Source organism: Symphalangus syndactylus, chromosome 8 (genome assembly GCF_028878055.3).
Source record: "Symphalangus syndactylus isolate Jambi chromosome 8, NHGRI_mSymSyn1-v2.1_pri, whole genome shotgun sequence".
In the NCBI taxonomy this organism is placed as follows: domain Eukaryota; kingdom Metazoa; phylum Chordata; class Mammalia; order Primates; family Hylobatidae; genus Symphalangus; species Symphalangus syndactylus.
The window spans coordinates 82,233,123-82,252,841 of NC_072430.2; positions in this window are offsets into that span (position 1 = coordinate 82,233,123).

Sequence of the window (19,719 nt, forward strand, 5' to 3'; positions counted from 1 at the left end):
GTGATTTGCCTTGATTCTTTCTCTTTATCTTTCAGATACCAATTGTAGGTTTTTTTCTTTGCGATTAGTTCAAGGCTTGCATAAAATATCTTGTAGTTGTAACTACCTACTTTAAGTTGATAACTATTTCAAATGCATATAAAAACTACACTTTTACTTCCCCTACAACATTTTATGTTCTTGTAGTCAGAGTTTGCTTTCTTTTAAATTTATAAATTTATTTTTATTGTTTCAGAGATGGGGCCTTGCTGTTACCTAGGCTGGAGTGCAGTGGCACAGTCATAGCTTACTACAGCCTCAAACTCCTGGGCTCAAGCAATCTTCCTATCTCAGTCTCCCAAGTAGCTGGGACTATGGGCACAACCCTCCATCCAGTTAATTTTTTAATTTTTTTAGTGATGGTGTCTTGCTATGTTGCCCAGGCTGGTCTCAAATTCCTAGCCTCAAAGGACCCTCCTGTCTCAGCCTCCTGAGTCACTGGGATTATAGGTGTGAGCCACCACACCCAGCTTGCTTCTTTTTATATTGTATACCCATTGACAATTTTTATCTTTTAACTTTTATTAGGGTTAAAAGTAACTTAAACACCACGAGGACAGTGCTACATTCTGTATTTGTCTATATATTTAGCTTTGCTTGTGAGACTTATGCTTTCATGTTTTCACTTTGCTGTGTAGCATGTTTTTGTGTCAATTTTAAGAACTGCTTTAAACATTTCTTCTAAGATCTAGTGGTGACAAACTACCTTCATTTTCGTTTGTCTGAGAAAGGCTTTACCTCTTTATTTTTAAAAGATAACTTATCCTTGATTGGCAAGTTTTTTCTTTCAGTACTTTGAATACATCATCTCCCTCTCTCCTGGCTTTCAAAGTTTCTGCTGAGAAATCAGCTGATATTCTTTTGTTTTTTTGTTTTGTTTTGTTTTGAGATGGAATCTCACTCTGTTGCCCAGGCTGGAGTGCAGCAGCGCAATCTCAGCTCACTGCAACCTCTGCCTCCCAGGTTCAATCGATTCTCCTGCCTCAGCCTCCCGAGTAGCTGGGACTACAGGTGAATGCCACCACGCCCAGCTATTTTTGTATTTTTTACTAGAGACAGGATTTCACCATGTTGGCCAGGCTGGTCTCGAGCTATTGACCTTAAGTGATCCACCCTCTTTGGCTTCCAAAGTGCTGGGATTACAGGCATGAGCCACTGCACCTGGCCTAAATGATCTGTTTTTGAGTTTACAGGTTCTTTTTTCTGCTTGATTGAGTCTGCCGTTTAATTTCTGAATTGCATTTTTCATGTCATTTATTGTATTGATCAGCTCCAGGATTTCTGTTTTGTTCTTCTTTATTATTCCTATCTCTTTGTTGAACTCATGTTTTTCTTGTGTTTTTTTTTTTTTTGCATTTCATTGAATTGTCTATCTGTACTCTCTTATAGCTCACTGAGCTTCTTTAAAACAATTATTTTGAATTTTTTGTCAGGAAATTCATAGATCTCCATCATTTTAAGGTTAGTTACTAGAAAATTATTGTGTTCCTTTGATGGTGTCATGTTTTCTTGAATTTTTGTGTTCCTTATAGCCTTGCAGGGGTGTCTGAATATTTGAGGGAGCAGTCACCTCTTCTAGACTTTGTAGACTGGCTTCAATGGGGAAAGACATTAATCTACAGATAGGTATGAGAATGCCAGCTACAGCTACAAGGGGGCTGCAGTGGTAGCTGCTCCTCTTGAAGAGCATAGTGGCATGGATTCAGATCAGCTCCATCAGCTGATAGCAGTGTTGGCAAAAACTGGGGAGAAGGGTGGTCCTTGGTGGCAAAAGCTGCAGGTGTCTGCAGCGGTGGTAAGGACTGCTGAAGTCTTTTGTGGCAAAGGTTGCCAGAATACCTCTAGTCTATTTTTTCCCACTGGGAGGAGGTCACAGCCGAGGGGATCCATCTTGGTGCTGAGCTGTGATGAACTGGGGCACAAGATAATGTGAATAAAATGTTTGCTATGCTTTTCTATATGGGCATCCTTGGTTTTGTGCTCCACTGGTTTGCTGCAGCTTCTTCTTTGTAATCTGGAGCAATCCCAGAGCTATTTTTGTCAGTAGGTGATTGTTTAATTGTTGTTTTTATGGAGGGACAAGCATTAGGACCCCCTAGTCTGCTTTCTTGTGGATGTCACCTTGATTAAAGTTCCACAACTTTAATAGGGTATGTCTCAGTCATTGTTCCAAGAGAGTTTCTCCTGGAATAAATTGGGTCCCTTCAAGATACGATTTTGGCTGGGCATGGTGGCTCATGCCTGTAATCCTAGCACTTTGGGAGGCCGAGGTGGACAGTTTGCTCGAGCCCAGGAGTTTGAGACCAGCCTGGGCAACATGGCGAAACCCCATCTCTATTAAAAGTACAAAAATTAGCTGGGTGTGGTGGCACATGCCTGTAGTTCCAGTTACTTGTGAGAATGAGGTGGATCACCTGAGCTGAGGAAAGTCAAGGCTGTGATGAGCTGTGATTGTACCACTGCACTTCAGCCTGGATGACAGAGTGAAACCCTGACTCAAAAAAATAAAAAGAAAGAAAAATGAAAAGATACAATTTTAAGATTTTAAGTATTCTTTTATCTTAGGAAATTTTTCTACAACTATATCTTCAAGTATTATTTCCTTACTTTTGTTTAATTGTTTTCCCCACACTTCAGTCAGGCAATTGACTCTCCTTTGCTTGCCTTTTATATCAATTATTGCTATCTAATCCTTTTAAAAATCTCTTCATTTCCATTTCATTTTGCTCACTTCTTCATTTCTACTTAATATATCCCTTTTTGTGTTTTCAACAGGACATATTTACCTACATATTCCTTCCCATTTTGCTTTTATTTCTGCAATGGTTACATTTTTTTCTCTTCCCTTCCATATGCTCTATCAGCTTACATTTCATTTCTTCCTGTTGTGTTAACATCTGTTCCATAAGCTCATATAGTTTTGCTTTGTGGTTCTTCCTCAAAGAGGAGATTCATTCATTCTATGTTTAAGGTTAGTGGTAAAACGTTTGATCATAATTGTAAGCTGCTTTATGAAAACAATTTTTCTGTAAGTGTGTTTTATCAACCCTTTGTTTCTTCCTGTTCTGTTCTTCTTTTTCTTTGTGTAGCATCTTTGTATGAATACTGTGCGTATTCCTTTTTGATTACTCATCACTGAAACAGCTGAGTTTTTCCTGTGCCACTACATGCAAGAGGTTCATGTAGGCCGGGCACAGTGGCTCATACCTGTAATCCCAGCACTTTGGGAGGTTGAGGCGGGCGGATCACAAGGTCAGGAGATTGAGACCATCCTGGCTAACACGGTGAAACCTCGTCTCTACTAAAAATACAAAAAAAAAAAAAAATTAGCCAGGCGTGGTGGCAGGCGCCTGTAGTCCCAGCTACTCGGGAGGCTGAGGCAGGAGAATGGTGTGAACCCAGGAGGCAGAGCTTGCAGTGAGCTGAGATCGTGCCACTGGACTCTAGCCTGGGGGACAGAGCAAGACTCCATCTAAAAAAAAAAAAAAAAAAAAAAAAAAAAGAGGTTCATGTAATAGAAAGACCAGCGTCACTTACTGGTTAGTGGAACATTTTTTATAATCTTGATTTTATGTAATTTTGTTTAGCCTTCAGTTCTCCTCAGCCAAAGTAAACAGGCAGAAAATTTTCACAATGCGTTTTTCCCCTGGTTCTGCCATAGAGACAGACTGCTTCCTATAGTATGGCTTGTCTATATATTTTCTCACTTAAGTTTTCCTCTGCCACTTCTCAGAAACAAACCAGGTCCAGGGGTGATATCGTGGCCAGCATGTATGCCTTGTCCCTACTGTTAGAAACAAGGTATTGAGATTTTGGAAATAAAAACATACTTTTTACCTTGAAGAAATGTTCTTTGCTGTCTTTTTATGAAATTTACATCTGCAAACACTCTTTCTGCTTTTGTTAATGTGAATTCCTGCATGATCTTCTCTGCCTTGGGGGAACCACATAATTTGTTTTGTGGTTTAGGATTTTAGCTGTTTCCTTAGTTTAATGGGAAACATTTCTTGTGAATTTTCTTCTTTTCTTCTTTCTCTCCTTCTTTTGTTTTTATATGATTTCCAGTAAAGGAAGAGAGAAATGAAAGTCTGCATTACTATACTGGATATATTTTGAAGGTAAAAACAGCAGAACCTGATGATTGATTAGATATGAGAAGTGAAATTTTAGACTTGAGCAATTAAGTGGAATGTGGTATTATTTATTGAAATAAGAAACTCTAGAGGTTTGGTAAGAATAAAATGAGTTTAGTCTTGAACATGTAAAGTTTGAAATGCTGTGAAACATTTAAGTGGAGATGTTAGGTAGGAAGCTGGAAAACTGTCTGTAGATCAGAGAAGAGATTTGCAAGGAGGGATTACATAGAGAAGAGAAGCATCTGTGACCCTGGATGAAAGCTCAGAAATACCAACATTTAGAAGTTAATAGACAAAAAAATAACAAACAAGCAAAAAGGAAGTTAATAGAATGAGCACAATGAAGAAATTGAAAGAGGTATGTCAGAATTAGGAAGAAAAATCATGACAAGTGTTTCAAGGAAGAAGTAGTAAACTTGTCAAATGCAGGTAAAAGATCAAGTAAGCTGTAGATCTAAGTAAGACTTAGAATCCAAAGTCATACATTGGATTTAGCCACATGGAAGTCACTAAAACCAACCTGTGGTTCTTAATGAGAGCAGTCTGGCAGACAGTAGGGCAGAAGCTATTAAATAGATAGAAATGGCCTGTGGAGGGAATAGGAAGTGAGAAGGTAGAGAAAATTAGCTATGAAATGGAACAGAGGAGCATGCAGCAGCTGGAGAGATGAGAATAGGATCAGGGAGGCTTTTTAGAATGGTTAGCCCTAGAGCATGCTTGTATGCTCTTGGAAATGATCCCAGAAAGAGGAAGTGGCTGATCCTACAGTAGAGGGAAGGGATGACTCAAGAAGCAAAGTCCTTGAGGTAGCCAGAAAACTGGTATCCAGCACACATGTTTTCTATGCCATTGGCCTCTGAGAAGAGGGGGAATCCATCAGTGGTAATTGGAGGGAAGAAAGAGAAGATAGAGTTAGATGCAGGTAGGTTTGTACATGGGTGAAATGGAAAGCAAGAAGTTCCTGTTTGAACTTCTAACTTCCCAACAAGAATGATGCAAGATTGTCAGATAGAGGTTTGAAGTGGTATGGAGTAGCAGATTTGAAGATGAAAAATATATGAGAAGGTATTTTTGAGAGCAAAAAAGAAAGCTACAGGAAAAGTCATATGATTGCTGTGTTGTATAATGAGTACTTTTGAGAACTAAGATTCTAAAGATAGAGTGAAGTCAATGTGTAATTTTCTCCACCAATGTTCAGCTGGTCACATGCAGAGCAAGAGAAGCTGGGGCACTTGAGTTCTTACAGGGTTCAAATGTAGCCAATCAGAAAGAGCAGTTCAGGAATTGAGGAAATTTTATGGGAGAAATTATTATAATAGTGGACCCTGGAATATAAGATGGCCAAAAAGGGACATGGAGAGCAAGAAAGCACTAATGCATAGTGAGAAACTGGTGGGATAAATGAGATTGGTAGTTTTTTACCACGTCAGCCTTGTTCGTGAGGCATCCTTCTGGCAGTTAGGGGCACATTTATTCTGTTCTTGTCTTAATCAAACTCTGATTATCTCCCTAGACTTAGACCGGTGTAAACTGAGCTTTGTATTTTCACTTCACTGTAGGCCTAAAATAGTTTTGCTGAAATCTACCTAGAATCCTTTAACTGAGGCTAGAGAACTGGAAGATAGGCTGGGCGCGGTGGCTCACACCTGTCATTCCAGCACTTTGGGAGGCCAAGACGGCCGGATTGCTTGAGTCCAAAAGTTTGAGACCAGCCTGGGCAATGTGGCAAAGCTCCATCTCTGTCAAAAATACAAAAAAAATTAGCCGGGTGTAGTGACACACACCTGTAGTCCCAGCTACTTAAGAGGCTGAAGCAGGAGGATCCCTTGAGCCCAGGAGGCCAAGGTTGCAGTGAGCTGAGATTGTGCCACTGCACTCCAGCCTGGGTGACAGAGCAAGACTGTGGAAAAAAAAAAAAACTTAAAAAACTGGAAGATATATAAACCTATACACCTTCAATATATATTATGAAACATGCTATGTCACAGGGGCAGGGGCAGGGGCAGGGAAGAAATCAAAATTGTAGGTGTGTTTAAGAAGAGAAACATTATTACCCTGCTTCTTACATTGAATCCAGTTCTAAATGCTTGATCAACCTGCTTCTTGAACGGATTTGTACCTGACTAAGATCCTGTGGCTTACCAAATGAACAGGAGATCAAATGGTTAATAGCAACAAAAATATAACTCGTGATCACCTTTCCAAAAAAAATTGATTTTCTAGACAGAAACATTTGGAAAAAAGAATGAATTAACCAAATCTTACATATCTCTGAACCATATGACATAGGGGATATAAATTTAAAGTTAACATAAACCAAAATAAATAAAATAATTAGAGCCAGGTAGCATAAAATGTAGGTCTATTTGCTTTCTAAGATTTCTTTATATTTTCTATCTGCTTTACTGATAGCTTTAATTTTTATAAATACTTTTTATCTGATTTTTGTTTACCATGTTAGACCACTGTCTAATAGCATATGCCATTTTCACTACGTATAATTTTATTATGTCATTAAGCAAAATCAAATGTAACCAACTATAAACAACACAGGACTGGGCACATTGGCTTACATCTATAATCCCAGCAGTTTGGGAGGCCAAGGCAGGAGGATCACTTGAGACCAGGACTTTGAGATCAGCCTGGGCAACATAGCATGACCCCATTTCTACGAAAAATTAAAATATACAATCTATTTTAAAGAATAAAAACAAAGGCCAGGTGCGGTGGCTCAAGCCTGTAATCCCAGCACTTTGGGAGGCTGAGGTGGGTGGATCACCTGAGGTCAAGGGTTCAAGACCAGCCTGGCCAACATGGTGAAACCCCGTCTCTACTAAAAATACAAAAAATTAGCTGGGGGTGATGGCGGGTGCCTGTAATCCCACCTACTCGGGAGGCTGAGGCAGGAAAATTGCTTGAACCCAGGAGGTGGAGGTTGCAGTGAACCAAGATCGCTCCATTGCACTCTAGCCTGGGCAACAAGAGTGAAACTCCGTCTCACAAAAACAAAAACAAAACAAAAACAAAAAAAGAAAATATAAAAAGCATGTGCTGGGGTTCTGATAATTTGTAATTCTTTCTTACTAAGGAACTGGCAAAATCTCATAGCCAGATGTGGCTACTAAGACAGTAATATCTGTTTTGGTCCAGTCTCGTGCTCTCTTTTTCCCGGTTCTGCTGACTGTCTGTTCTGTCTTCTACTTACATTGGCCTGCACTGGAACTCCACTTCATACATCAGAAAATGTATTCTTACTCTCTATTTGTGTACCTTAAGTTCACTTTAAGCATAGATTTTTTTTTTTGTATCCATGAATTATTGAATAGGTGTTGCATCTTTCCAAAATGTTGGAAATTGCCTGGCAAGATGGCTTATGCCTGTAATCCCAGCACTTTGGGACACCGAAGCGGGTGAATCACCTCGGGTCAGGAGTTCAAGACCAGCCTCACCAACATGGTGAAACCCCGTTTCTACTAAAAATACAAAAATTAGCTGGGCATGGTGGCAGGTGCCTGTAATCTCAGCTACCCAGGAGGCTGAGGCAGGAGAATTGCTTAAACCCAGGAGGCAGAGGTTGCAGTGAGACCGTGCCATTGCACTCCAGCCGGGGCAATAAGAGTAAAACTCTGTGACACACACACACACACACACACACACACACAGAAATGTTGAAAATGTCTTAACACTTGATACATACTTGAAAAAATAAATAAATAAAAGCTTTCTTTTCTACCCGGGAGCCCTGCAGCTTTTATCTCACTCTTGTCTGAGTCCTTAGTGTTCTGCTCAAGACTGCAGTAACAGGAAAAACATTTTAAGTTCTGGGGTCTGATTTATTTATTTATTTATTTATTTATTTATTTATTTATTTTGAGATGGAGTTTTGCTCTTGTCACCCAGGCTGGAGTATGGTGGCATGATCTCAGCTTACTGCAACCTCCGACTCCCTGGTTCAAGCGATTCTCCTGCCTCAGCCTCCTGAGTAGCTGGCATTATAGGTGCCCACCAACATGCCTGGCTAATGTTTTTTTTTTCTTTTTTTAATTATTATACTTTAAGTTCTGGGATACATGTGAAGTACATGCAGGTTTGTTACATAGGTATACATGTGCCATGGTGGTGTGCTGCACTCATCAACCTGTCATCTACATTAGGTATTTCTCCTAATGCTGTCCCTCCCCCTGCCCCCAACCCCCTGACAGGCCCTGGTGTGTGATGTTCCCCTCCTTGTGTCCATGTGTTCTCATTGTTCAGCTCCCACTTATGAGTGAGAACATGTGATGTTTGGTTTTCTGTTCTTGTGTTAGTTTGCTGAGAATGATGGTTTCCAGCTTCATCCATGTCCCTGCAAAGGAAGTGAACTTATCCTTCTTTATGGCTGCATAGTATTCCATGGTGTAAATGAACCACATTTTGTTTATCCAATCTATAATTGATGGGCATTTGGGTTGGTTCCAAGTCTTTGCTATTGTGAATAGTGCCACAATAAACATACGTGTGCATGTGTCTTTATAGTAGAATGATTTATAATCCTTTGGGTATATACCCAGTAATGGGATTGCTGGGTCAAATGGCATTTCTAGTTCTAGAATCACCACACTGTCTTCCACAATGGTTGAACTAATTTACACTCTCACCAACAGTGTAAAAGCATTCTTTTGTATTTTTAGTAAAGGCAGGATTTCACCATGATGGGCAGGCTGGTCTCAAATATCTGACCTCAGGTGATCTGGCTGCCTCCCAAAGTGCAGGGATTACAGATGTGAGCCACCACGCCCGGCTTCTGTTCCTTTTTAATAGTAAGAATACCTTCTGGGCTGGGTGCGGTGGCTCACGCCTATAATCCCAACACTTTGGGAGGCTGAGGCGGGCAGATCACCTCAGGTCAGGAGTTCAAGACCAGCCTGCCCAACATGGCGAAACCCCATCTCTACTAAAAATACAAAAAAGGAACCAGGCATGGTGGCACATGCTTGTAATCCCAGCTACTCAGGAGGCTGAGGCAGGAGAATTGCTTGAACCCAGGAGGCAGAGGTTGAAGTGAGCCAAGAGCATACCATTACACTTCAGCCTGAGTGACAAGAGTGAAACTCCATCTCAAAAAAAAAAAAAAAAAAAGAATACCTTCTGGATCAGAGTTGTCCCATAAAACTTGATGTGGTGATGGAAATGTTCTATTCTGCACTGTCAATAGGGTAGCCACAAGCCACATGTGACTATTGGGCACTGAAATGTGGCTAGTTCAGCTGTGAAACACAATTTTAAATTTCATTGAATTTTAATTAATATTGACTAAAATATAAATAGCTGCATGTGACTAGTGAATACTGTATTGATCAGCACACTTCTAAACTGTATTCCACTTTATTTACTTATTTATTATTTTATTTTATTTGAGGCAAAATCTCACTCTGTCATCCAAGCTGGAGTGCAGTGGTATGATCTCGCCTCACTGCAACCTCCACCTCCCAAGCTCAAGTGGTCCTCCCACCTCAGCCTCCTGAGGACCTGGGACCACAGGTGCACACCGCCATGCCCAGACAATGTTTTGTATTTTTAGTGGGGATAGGGTTTCATGGTGTTGCCTGGGCTGGTCTCATCAAACTCCTGAGCTTAAGTGATCCTCCTGCCTTGACCTCCCAAAGTGCTGGGATGACAGGCATGAGCCACCACGCTTGGCCCCTAAACTGTGTTCTACTTTAAAATTAGATCCTGGCTGGGCAAAAAAGAGAGGGTTATTATATTTTGTTCATAATAATATTAATTGTCCCCCCTGGCCGCAGTAATTAAGGGAATTTCCCTAAAAACTCTTTTAAACTAACTCTAAAACTAACTCTTTGGGCCACACTAATGCTATGCCTATCCATGCATATTGTTCTGTGGTCAATACATCCTCATATGGAATTGATAACAGATGAGTTCATTTCCCTGTATTTGGAGAAGGGAGAAAGATCTCTTATGAGTTATTTGGCTGTGGAGAGAGTTGATCACTTAAGTTTGCCTATTGTTTATCAATTAACAAAATCTTCACAATTAGCTTTGCAAGAGACGATTCCTTCTAATTAAAAACAGGGCCTGTGTGAGAGGTTCCAAAGGAATCTATAAATATGCATCTGCGAATTGGATTCTTATCCACAGGACTGGATAAAGTGGATAATTAAATTATTCCTGGGGAGCTAAAATGATGAAATGATGGCCAGAGACCCCCAGCCAAGAGAGAGGCAGGGAATCCTTAGGGCAAGAAAACCATGTGAGCTACTTGGGAAATAATAACCTGTGGGTGGTAAAATACAGCTCATTGACTCAGAAGCAGAAAACTTACTCTGGAAATGAAGCTGGCCATGTTTAAATTATATAAATTTTTCTTTAGTTATTGCCATTTACTTTGCTTTTACTGTTTAGTGAAGATATTTTGGAAATGTCAGCACATGTCAGCTCTGCTCAGTGGAATCAAAGAATAGAGCTTTGTGTTTGGGCCAGAACTCCTAGGAGTCAGGTGTGGATGTGTCAAGGGAATCCAAATGACAAGACCCAAGGAAGAGAAGTCTCACTGAAACAGACCCAAGATCCTTCCCTGTCTTGACTCTTACTTCTGGACCTATTCTTTAATAAAAGTTTGGACGGTTTGGTATATTGTTTTACTCATTCATATACATTTAGTTTTCAGATGTCGAAGGCACACCTTCTTAAAGAGAAATTGGTCTCCATCTGTTTAAATTGCAAATGAGATTTGGGCAGAAATAGAATGTATATTTTATGAATTACTTTCTGCAATTTCCTCTCTGTGTTCTATGTAGAATAATTTGGCTGGGCACAGTGGCTCATGCCTGTAATCCCAACACTTTGAGAGGCCAAGGTGGGTGGGTGGATCGCTTGAAGCCAGGAATTGGAGACCACCCTGGCCAACATGGCAAAACCCTGCCTCTACTAAAAATGCAAAAAATTAACCAGGCATGGTGGTGCATACCTGTAATCCCAGCTACTCAGGAGGCTGAGGCACAAGAATCGCTTGAACCCAGGAAGAAGAGGTTGCAGTGAGCTGAGATCATGTCACTTTACTCTAGCCTGGTCGACAGAGCAAGACTCTGTCTCAAAAAAAAAAAAAAAAAGAGAAGAAGAAGAATTTGACTATCACTGTTTATTAATATATCTGCAGGTAAAATTAAAAACAATAGTTTTTTGGGGAAATTCAGATATAAAGAGTGGTTTGAATATTTTTATAATTCCGTAATGATGGAGTTTAATAATAAAGTAAAAAGACTGACAGGTTTTATATGTATAAGGCAACTGATGTAACTAATTTTTCTTCCCGGGAAATGTTGAAGTTAAACTAGGTAAATCTAAGTGCAGGGCAAACTGTTCTGTGTCAGGTGAGGGGACCGTTACTGTGATACCTGTGTTTTCAAGGTCTTTTCTGGCCCTCGTCCAGCCATGAACCTCCTTTTAGGCAAGAGATGTAGACGTGGCATGCCCACCCAGAGCCTTTGTCCCTCTTCTACACTGCACTCTGGATACCTGGGATGCTGAGGATAAGGGGCAGCTGTTTGAGGAAAGTGTAGACAGAGCTTGGATGTGGGAACTGGATTTTCCCTATGTGTGAGCATCAAGACCCTCCCGCATTGGGATGGGCCAGAGCTGGAAGTGGGGAAGGAAGAGGCACAGGCTGGATGCAGGGCTATATCCTCCTGCACTGCCAAATTGTCTGGTTAGAACTACGTGGAGTTTAAAAATTCCGAATTCCTTCCAGGTCATTACAAAGATACAGTTGTCAAGGCAGGACGATAGAACATAGTCAGTAGTGTTTCTTTTTTTTTTTTTTTTTTTTTGTCTTTTCTTTTCTTTTTCTTTCTTTCTTTTTTTTTTTTTTTGAGATGGAGTTTCATTCTTATTGCCCAGGCTGGAGTGCAATGGTGCGATCTCGGCTCACCGCAACCTCCGCCTCCCAGGTTTGAGCAATTCTCCTGCCTCAGCCTCAGAGTAGCTGGGATTACAGGCACCTGCCACCACACCCGGCTAATTTTTTGTATTTTTAGTAGAAACAGGATTTCATTATGTTGGCCAGGCTGGTCTCAAACTCCTGACCTCAGGCGATTCACCTGCCTCGGCCTCCCAAAGTTCTGGGATTACAGGCGTGAGCCACCGCGCCTGGCCAGTAGTGTTTCTATACACTAAAAATGAATGATCTCAAACATGATTTTTTAAAAATCGTATTTACAATAGCTAAAAATAAAATAAAATAGGAATAAATTCAACCAAGGAAGTAAAAATACCTGTGGACTGAAACATATAAGACACTAATGAAAAACATTGAAGAAGACACTAATAAATGGAAAGATATCCTGTGTTCATGGATTGGAAGAATTAACATTGTTAAAATGTCCATGCTACCCAAAGCAATCTACAGATTCAATGCAATTCCTATCAAAATCCCAATGACATTTTTCACAGAAATAGAAAAGGTCCTCAAATTGTATGAAACCACAAAAGATCTTGAATAGCCAAAGGAACACTGAGCAAAAAGAACAAAGCTGGAAGCATCACACTACCCGACTTGAAAATATATTTAAAAGTTGTAGTAGTCAAAACAGCATGATACTGGCATAGAAACAGACACGTAGACCAATAAATGGAACAGAACAGAGAACCCAGAAATAAGCCCACACTTTTATGGTCAATTGATTTTTGACAAGGGTGCCAAGAGCACACAGTGGGGAAAGGACATTCTCTTTAATAAATGGTGTTGAGACAACTGGATAGCCACATGCAGAAGAATGAACTTAGACCCTTATCTCTCACCAAAAACAAAAATCAACTCAAAATGGGTTAAAGGCTTATATGTAAGACCTAAGACTGCAAAATTCCTAGAAGAAAACATAGAAAAAAAGCTCCATAATATTGGTTTAGGCAAGGATTTTTTTTTTTTTTTTTTTTTTTTTTCTTAGAGACGGAGTCTCGCTCTGTCACCCAGGCTGGAGTGCAGTGGCACAATCTCGGCTCACTGCAACCTCCAACTCCGGAGTTCAAGCGATTCTCCTGTCTCAGCCTCCTGAGTAGCTGGGATTACAGGTGTGCACCACCACACCCGGCTAATTTCGTATTTTTTTTTTTTTTTTTTAATTTTTTTTGCATACAAAAACAATAAACATTTTCTAAAAATACATACAAACAAAAAGATGCGTATCAAACATATTAGGAAGGTTGCACATGGGAAGTCGGGGAATAGAAATGGGGGTGGGAGTTAAAATAAATGAGAGAGGGACTTTATATGGATCAGTGATAATAACTCAATCCTCTATTTGACAAAGAAGAGGGAGAAGGAAGAGGAAGAAAAAGAAAGTGGGATAAAGGATCAGAAAGGGAGGAAAATAGAAAAAATTAGAGTATGACTCCAGGGTAGACCTGTTTTGTTGTCATTGAGTTGGTTGGTTGGTTTGTCTGTTGTATTCTTCATGTTTCGCCAAGTTGGCCAGACTGGTCTCGAACTCCTAGTCCGAAGTGATCAACCTGCCTCGCCCCCTAGAGTGCCGGGACCACAGGCGTGAGCCACCACGTCCAGCCCCCACATTGCTTCTGGCCTCCATGGTAGACCTCCCAGACGGAGCGGCCAGGCAGAGGAGCTCCTCACTTCTACCCAGACACGGGGCGGCCGGGCAGAGGGGCTCCTCACTTCCCAGAAGGGGCGGCCAGGCAGAGACGCTCCTCACTTCTTCCCAGACGATAGGTGGCGGGGCAGAGGCGCTCCTCACTTCCCAGACGATGGGTGGTCGGGCAGAGGCGCTCCCCACTTCCCAGACGATGGGTGGCCGGGCAGAGGCGCTCCTCACTTCCCAGACGATGGGCGGCCGGGCAGAGGCGCTCCTCATCTCCCAGACGATGGGTGTCCGGGCAGAGGCACTCCTCACTTCCCAGATGGGGCAGCCGGGCAGAGGCGCTCCTCACTTTCCAGACGATGGGTGGCCGGGCAGAGGCGCTCCTCACCTCCCAGACGATGGGTGGCCTGGCAGAGGCGCTCCTCACCTCCCAGACGATGGGTGGCCGGGCAGAGGCGCTCCTCACCTCCCAGACGGGGCGGCCGGGCAGAGGCGCTCCTCACTTCTTCCCGGACGGGGCGTCTGGGCAGAGGCGCTCCTCACTTCTTCCTGACGGGGCGGCCGGGCAGAGGCGCTCCTCACTTCTTCCCGGACGGGGCGGCCGGGCAGAGGCGCTCCTCACTTCTTCCCGGACGGGGCGGCCGGGCAGAGGCGCTCCTCTCTTCCCAGACGGTGGGTGGCCGGGCAGAGGCGCTCCTCACTTCCCAGACGATGGGTGGCTGTGCAGAGGCGCTCCTCACTTCTTCCCGGATGGGGCGCCCGGGCAGAGGCGCTCCTCATTTCTTCCCGGACAGGGCGGCCGGGCAGAGGCCCTCCTCACTTCCCAGACGGGGCGGCCGGGCAGAGGCGCTCCTCACTTCTTCCCGGTCGGGGCGGCCGGGCAGAGGCGCTCCTCACTTCTTCCCGGACGGGGCGGCCGTAGGCAAGGATTTTTTTAATATGTACCCCAAAATAGACAACAAAAGCAAAGTAGACAAATGGGATTACATCAAAATAAAAAGCTTCTGTACAGCCAAGGAAATCAACAGAATTAAGAGACAGTCTACAGAATGGGAGAAAATATTTGGAAACTCTACATCTGATAGGAGACGTCAGTATCCAAAATATATAAGGAACTCAATAGTAAGAAAACAAATAACCCAATTAAAAAATGGTCAAAAGATCTGAATAGACATTATCAAAAGAAGACATTTACAGATGGCCAACAGGTATATGAGAAAATGCTAAAAATCACTACTTATCAGAGAAATGCAAATCAAAAACACAATGAGATATTACCTTACATCTGTTAGAATGGCAATCATCAAAAGACAAAAAATAACAAGTATTGGAGAGGATGTGGAGAAAAGAGAACTCTTGTACACTGTCATTGGGGATGTAAATTAGTACAGCCATTAGGGAAAACAGTATAAAAAGTTCCTTTAAAAACTAAAAATAGAACTACCATATGATCCAGCAATCCCACTCCTGGGTATGTATCCAAAAGAAATAAAATCAGACTGGGTGTGGTGGATCATGCCTGTAATCCCAGCACTTTGGGAGGCATAGGCAGGAGGATTGCTAGTGCTCAGGAGTTTGAGAGCAGCCTGGGCACATAGCAAGACTTTGTCTCTACTAAAAATAAAAAGAAAAAAGAAAGAAATGAAATCAACATGTCAACAGCTAGCTGCACTCCTATGTTTATTACAGCATTATTTATAATAACTAAGATATAGAATCAACCTAAGTGTCCATCAGTGGATGAATGAATAAAGAGAATGTGCTATATACAGGCAATGGAATATTATTCAGCCCTAAAACAGAAGGAAATCCTGTCATGTGTGACAACATGGATGAACTTAGGAGTATTATGTTAAGTGAAATAAGCCAGGCACAGAAAGATAAATACTGCATGATCTCACTTACATGTGGAATCTAAAAAATTTGAACTTGTAGAAGCAGAGAATAGAATGGTGGTTATCAGGGGCTGACAAGGGTGTTTTAGGGAAATGTTGGTCGAAGAATACTAAATTTCATTTAGATAGGAGGAATAAGTCCAAGACATCCATCGTAAAACATGGTGACAAAGAGCACGGTGGCTCACGCCTGTAATCCCAGTACTTTGGAAGGCCAAGCGAGCGGATCACCTAAGGTCAGGAGTTCAAGACCAGCCTGGCCAACATGGTGGTCAGGTGGTCAACATGGTGAAACCCTGTTTCTACTAAAAATACAATAATTAGCTGGGTGTGGTGGCAGGTGCCTGTAATTCCAGCTACTCGGGAGGCTGAGGCAGGAGAATCGCTTGAACCCAGGAGGCAGAGGTTGCAGTGAGCCGAGATTGTGCCATTGCACTCTAGCCTGGGCGACAGAGCGAGACTCCATCTCAAAAAACAAACAAACAAACAAAAAACTATGGTGACTATAGTTAATATATTTCTATATTCTTGAAAATTGCTGTGAGTAGATTTTAAGTGTTCTTACCACAAAAATAAGTATGTGAGGCAATCTATATTAATTAGCTCAATATAGTCATTCTGCAGTATGTATATTTCAAAATAAGACAAAATAAGTTGTACATGATAAGTGTATACAGTTTTTATGTATCAATTTAAAATAAATTTTAAAAATGATTAATTAAATTAGGTTGCTACGTACTAATCACACACCATATACCGTACAAAAATTTGGACAAACAGCTGCCCTCATGAAGCTTATAATCAAATAGAGGGAACAAGACAAGTCTAAAACTACTGCTAAGAAAAGCTGAATGTAGGAGTACAGGAAGCAATTATGCAGGGATTAATGCAAACCTGGAAAGGATCAGAAAAACTTTCATGAAGATCATGACATTCGTATTTCATCTTCAAGGAAAGATGGACTTTTGGAAGGCAGAGATAACCCAACTAACTTTTGTCCAGAGCCTTCTATATATGAGTTACTTTACACATTACTGTAATCACTCTCACAACAATCTTACTAGGCTTTGCAAGTTTTTTTTTTCCAACTCTTCTGTAAAGGAACAACCTGGAGCTTAGACAGAGGTTCAGAAACGTGTTCAAAGTCAAACAACTAGGAAAGGTTTGTACTAGGTTTAGAATCTCTGCCTTTTGGAGAGCTTTTCACTTTCATAGCATCTGTGTCAATTAAGAAGGTTGGCTTCTTGCTCCCTTAGCTCTTCTGTAGGGGAAGCAGACTAATGTAATAGAGGGCGACTAATGTAATAACAAGGAAGCCTTAAGGATCTAGTCCCACGAAAGGGCCTGTGGGCTGAATAAGTGTGTTCTGAGTCTGAGTTTACTTACAAAAAAGTCTACTTTTCTAAAATTAGACCCTGGGATATGAAGCAGTGGGTCCTACTTTGCTAATTTTATTCAACAATTTTGGAGAAAAACTTCCTATGAGGTTTGTCATGTGTATACCAAAACATTCCACTTTTCCATGCAGACTAATCCTATGTTTGAGTGTGTGTTTTATAAAAGTCCAGTGAACTGAGCACTGCTGTGTTGCTGGGCAGCAAGTGTAATGGTCACTCTCAGGTATTAGGATCTTTGCCAGTGATCAGCATTCTTGATAGCTAGAGATAGGAGGGCCCTGCATTTCCTCCCCACAACCTCACCAACGAGTGAATAGTACAATGAAAATAAGTTTTTTTTCTGTCTTTCTTTCTTTTTTTTTTAATGGAGTCTTGCCCTGTCACCCAGGCTGGAGTACAGTGGCATGATCTCGCGTCACTGCAACCTCCGCCTCCCAGGTTCAAGCGATTCTCCCGCCTCAGTCTCCTGAGTAGCTGGCATTACAGGTAACTGCCATCATGCCTGGCTAATTTTTGTATTTTTGTAGAGACGGGATTTCACCATGTTCACCAGGTTGGTCTTGAACTCCTGACCTCAGGTGATCCATCTGCCTTGGCCTCCCAACGTGCTGGGATTAAGGCATGAGCCACTATGCCCGGCCAAAATAAGACTTAATCATAACTCATGCAAACACTTATCAGCAAGATCCAATCCATCAGAAATCCAATCCATCAGAAAATCCAGTTGGCTCTACCTTGTTTGTTTGTTTGTTTGTTTTTTGAGATGGAGTCTCACTCTGTCATCCAGGCTGGAGTGCAGTGGCATGATCTCGACTCACTGCAAGCTCCGCCTCCCGGGTTCATGCCTTTCTCCTGCCTCAGCCTCCTGAGAAGCTGGGACTACAGGTGCCCGCCACCACACCCGGCTAATTTTTTGTATTTTTTTTTTAGTAGAGATGGGATTTCACTGTGTTACCCAGGATGGTCTCAATCTCCTGACCTCATGATCCGCCCGCCTCGACCTCCCAAAGTGCGGGATTACAGGCGTGAGCCACCACACCCGGCCGGCTGTACCTTTAAAGTACATGTTAAATTCTGTCAGTTCTTTACACCTCTACTCTATCACCTGGTGCTGAGCCACCTTTATCATTCACCAGGATGACAGCCACAGCCTCCTCTCTCTTTTCAGCCTCGCCCACCTTGAGACTATTCACAATACAGCAGCCAAAGTCACTCTCGTAAACATGAGTCAAACCATTCCACTCCTCTGCATGGAATCCTATGATTAATTCCCATCTCACTTAGAGTAAAAGTCCAAGTGCAAACAATGGCCTACAGGGCCTTCATAAGCTGGCCTCAATTACTTCACTGTCTTGGTCCATGTGTTCCATATGCTTTGGCCTCCTTGCCCCTCTGGAATACTAGGCATGCTCACTCCACTTGTTTTGCAGTGGCTGGTCTCCTTGACTGGAAAGGGAACAGCCCCTCCCGCCATTCCCTGATACCTGCTTAACTAACTCCCTCATCTCCTTCAAGTCTTTGCTTAAGTGTCGTCTTCTCAATGAGGCCAATATTGGCCACTTTGTTTAACATTGCACCCTGGCAACCCTCCTCCAACCCTCTTAACATGCTTAAATTTTTACATTTTCCATATCACTTATGAGTTTCTAATACACTGTGTAATTTACTCATATATCAAGCCTATTGTTTATTGTCTATATTCCCCAGCTAGAATGTAAGTTCCACGAGGGCATGGTCTTTGTTTTGCTTACTTATAATGTCTCAAGCATCTAGAATAATGCCTAATACATAGCAGGCACTCAAAAAGTATTATTGAACTAAATAAATGAAACAGGTACCCAACCCTTTACCCATAACAGCTTAACCTGTCCAAGCTCAATGAAATCTCAATTCTCTATCATTTTCGGCACTTTGATAAGCACTCTGAATGAAAGGTTCACTCTGAAGTAGATACAACAATATTCTCTGGTCTGGATCAGCAAGTCATCTGGGTGGATGATGGGAGTGTGGGAATAAAGGACACAGCACTAAATGGAGTTGAGGACTGAAGGTTGGCCTTCTAAACTTGCTGGATGCTTACCCAGGAGTTCTTGATGGCAATAATCTTGGTAAGAAAAATTTCAACAAAATATGTGATTTTTAGGGAGCATTATATCAATTGGGGAAATAAATGTATGCACATATTCAAAGGTGACACCAAATTTGACCAACGAGCAGACTGCAGGTAAGAGTATACCAAGGCCCCTCAGCCCTCAAAGCACTAGGGAACATTGTATCCTTCCTGCAAGCAATCATTATTTCAAAGAGTTTGCCTTTTGATTTTTTTTTTTTTTTTTTGAGACAGAGTCTTGCTCTGTTGCCCAGGCTGGAGTGCAGTTGTGCAATCTTGGCTCACTGCAAGCTCCGCCTCCCAGGTTCACGCCATTCTCCTGCCTCAGCCTCCTGAGTAGCTGGGACTATAGGTGCCCACAGCCATGCCCGGTTGATTTTTTTGTATTTTTAATAGAGACGGGGTTTCACCATGTTAGCCAGGATGGTCTCGATCTCCTGACCTTGTGATATGCCTGCCTCGGCCTCCCAAAGTGCTGGGATTACAGGCGTGAGCCACCGTGCCCGGCCTGACTTTTGATTTTCTCACTGTGTTCTTTTGGTATTGTAAAAA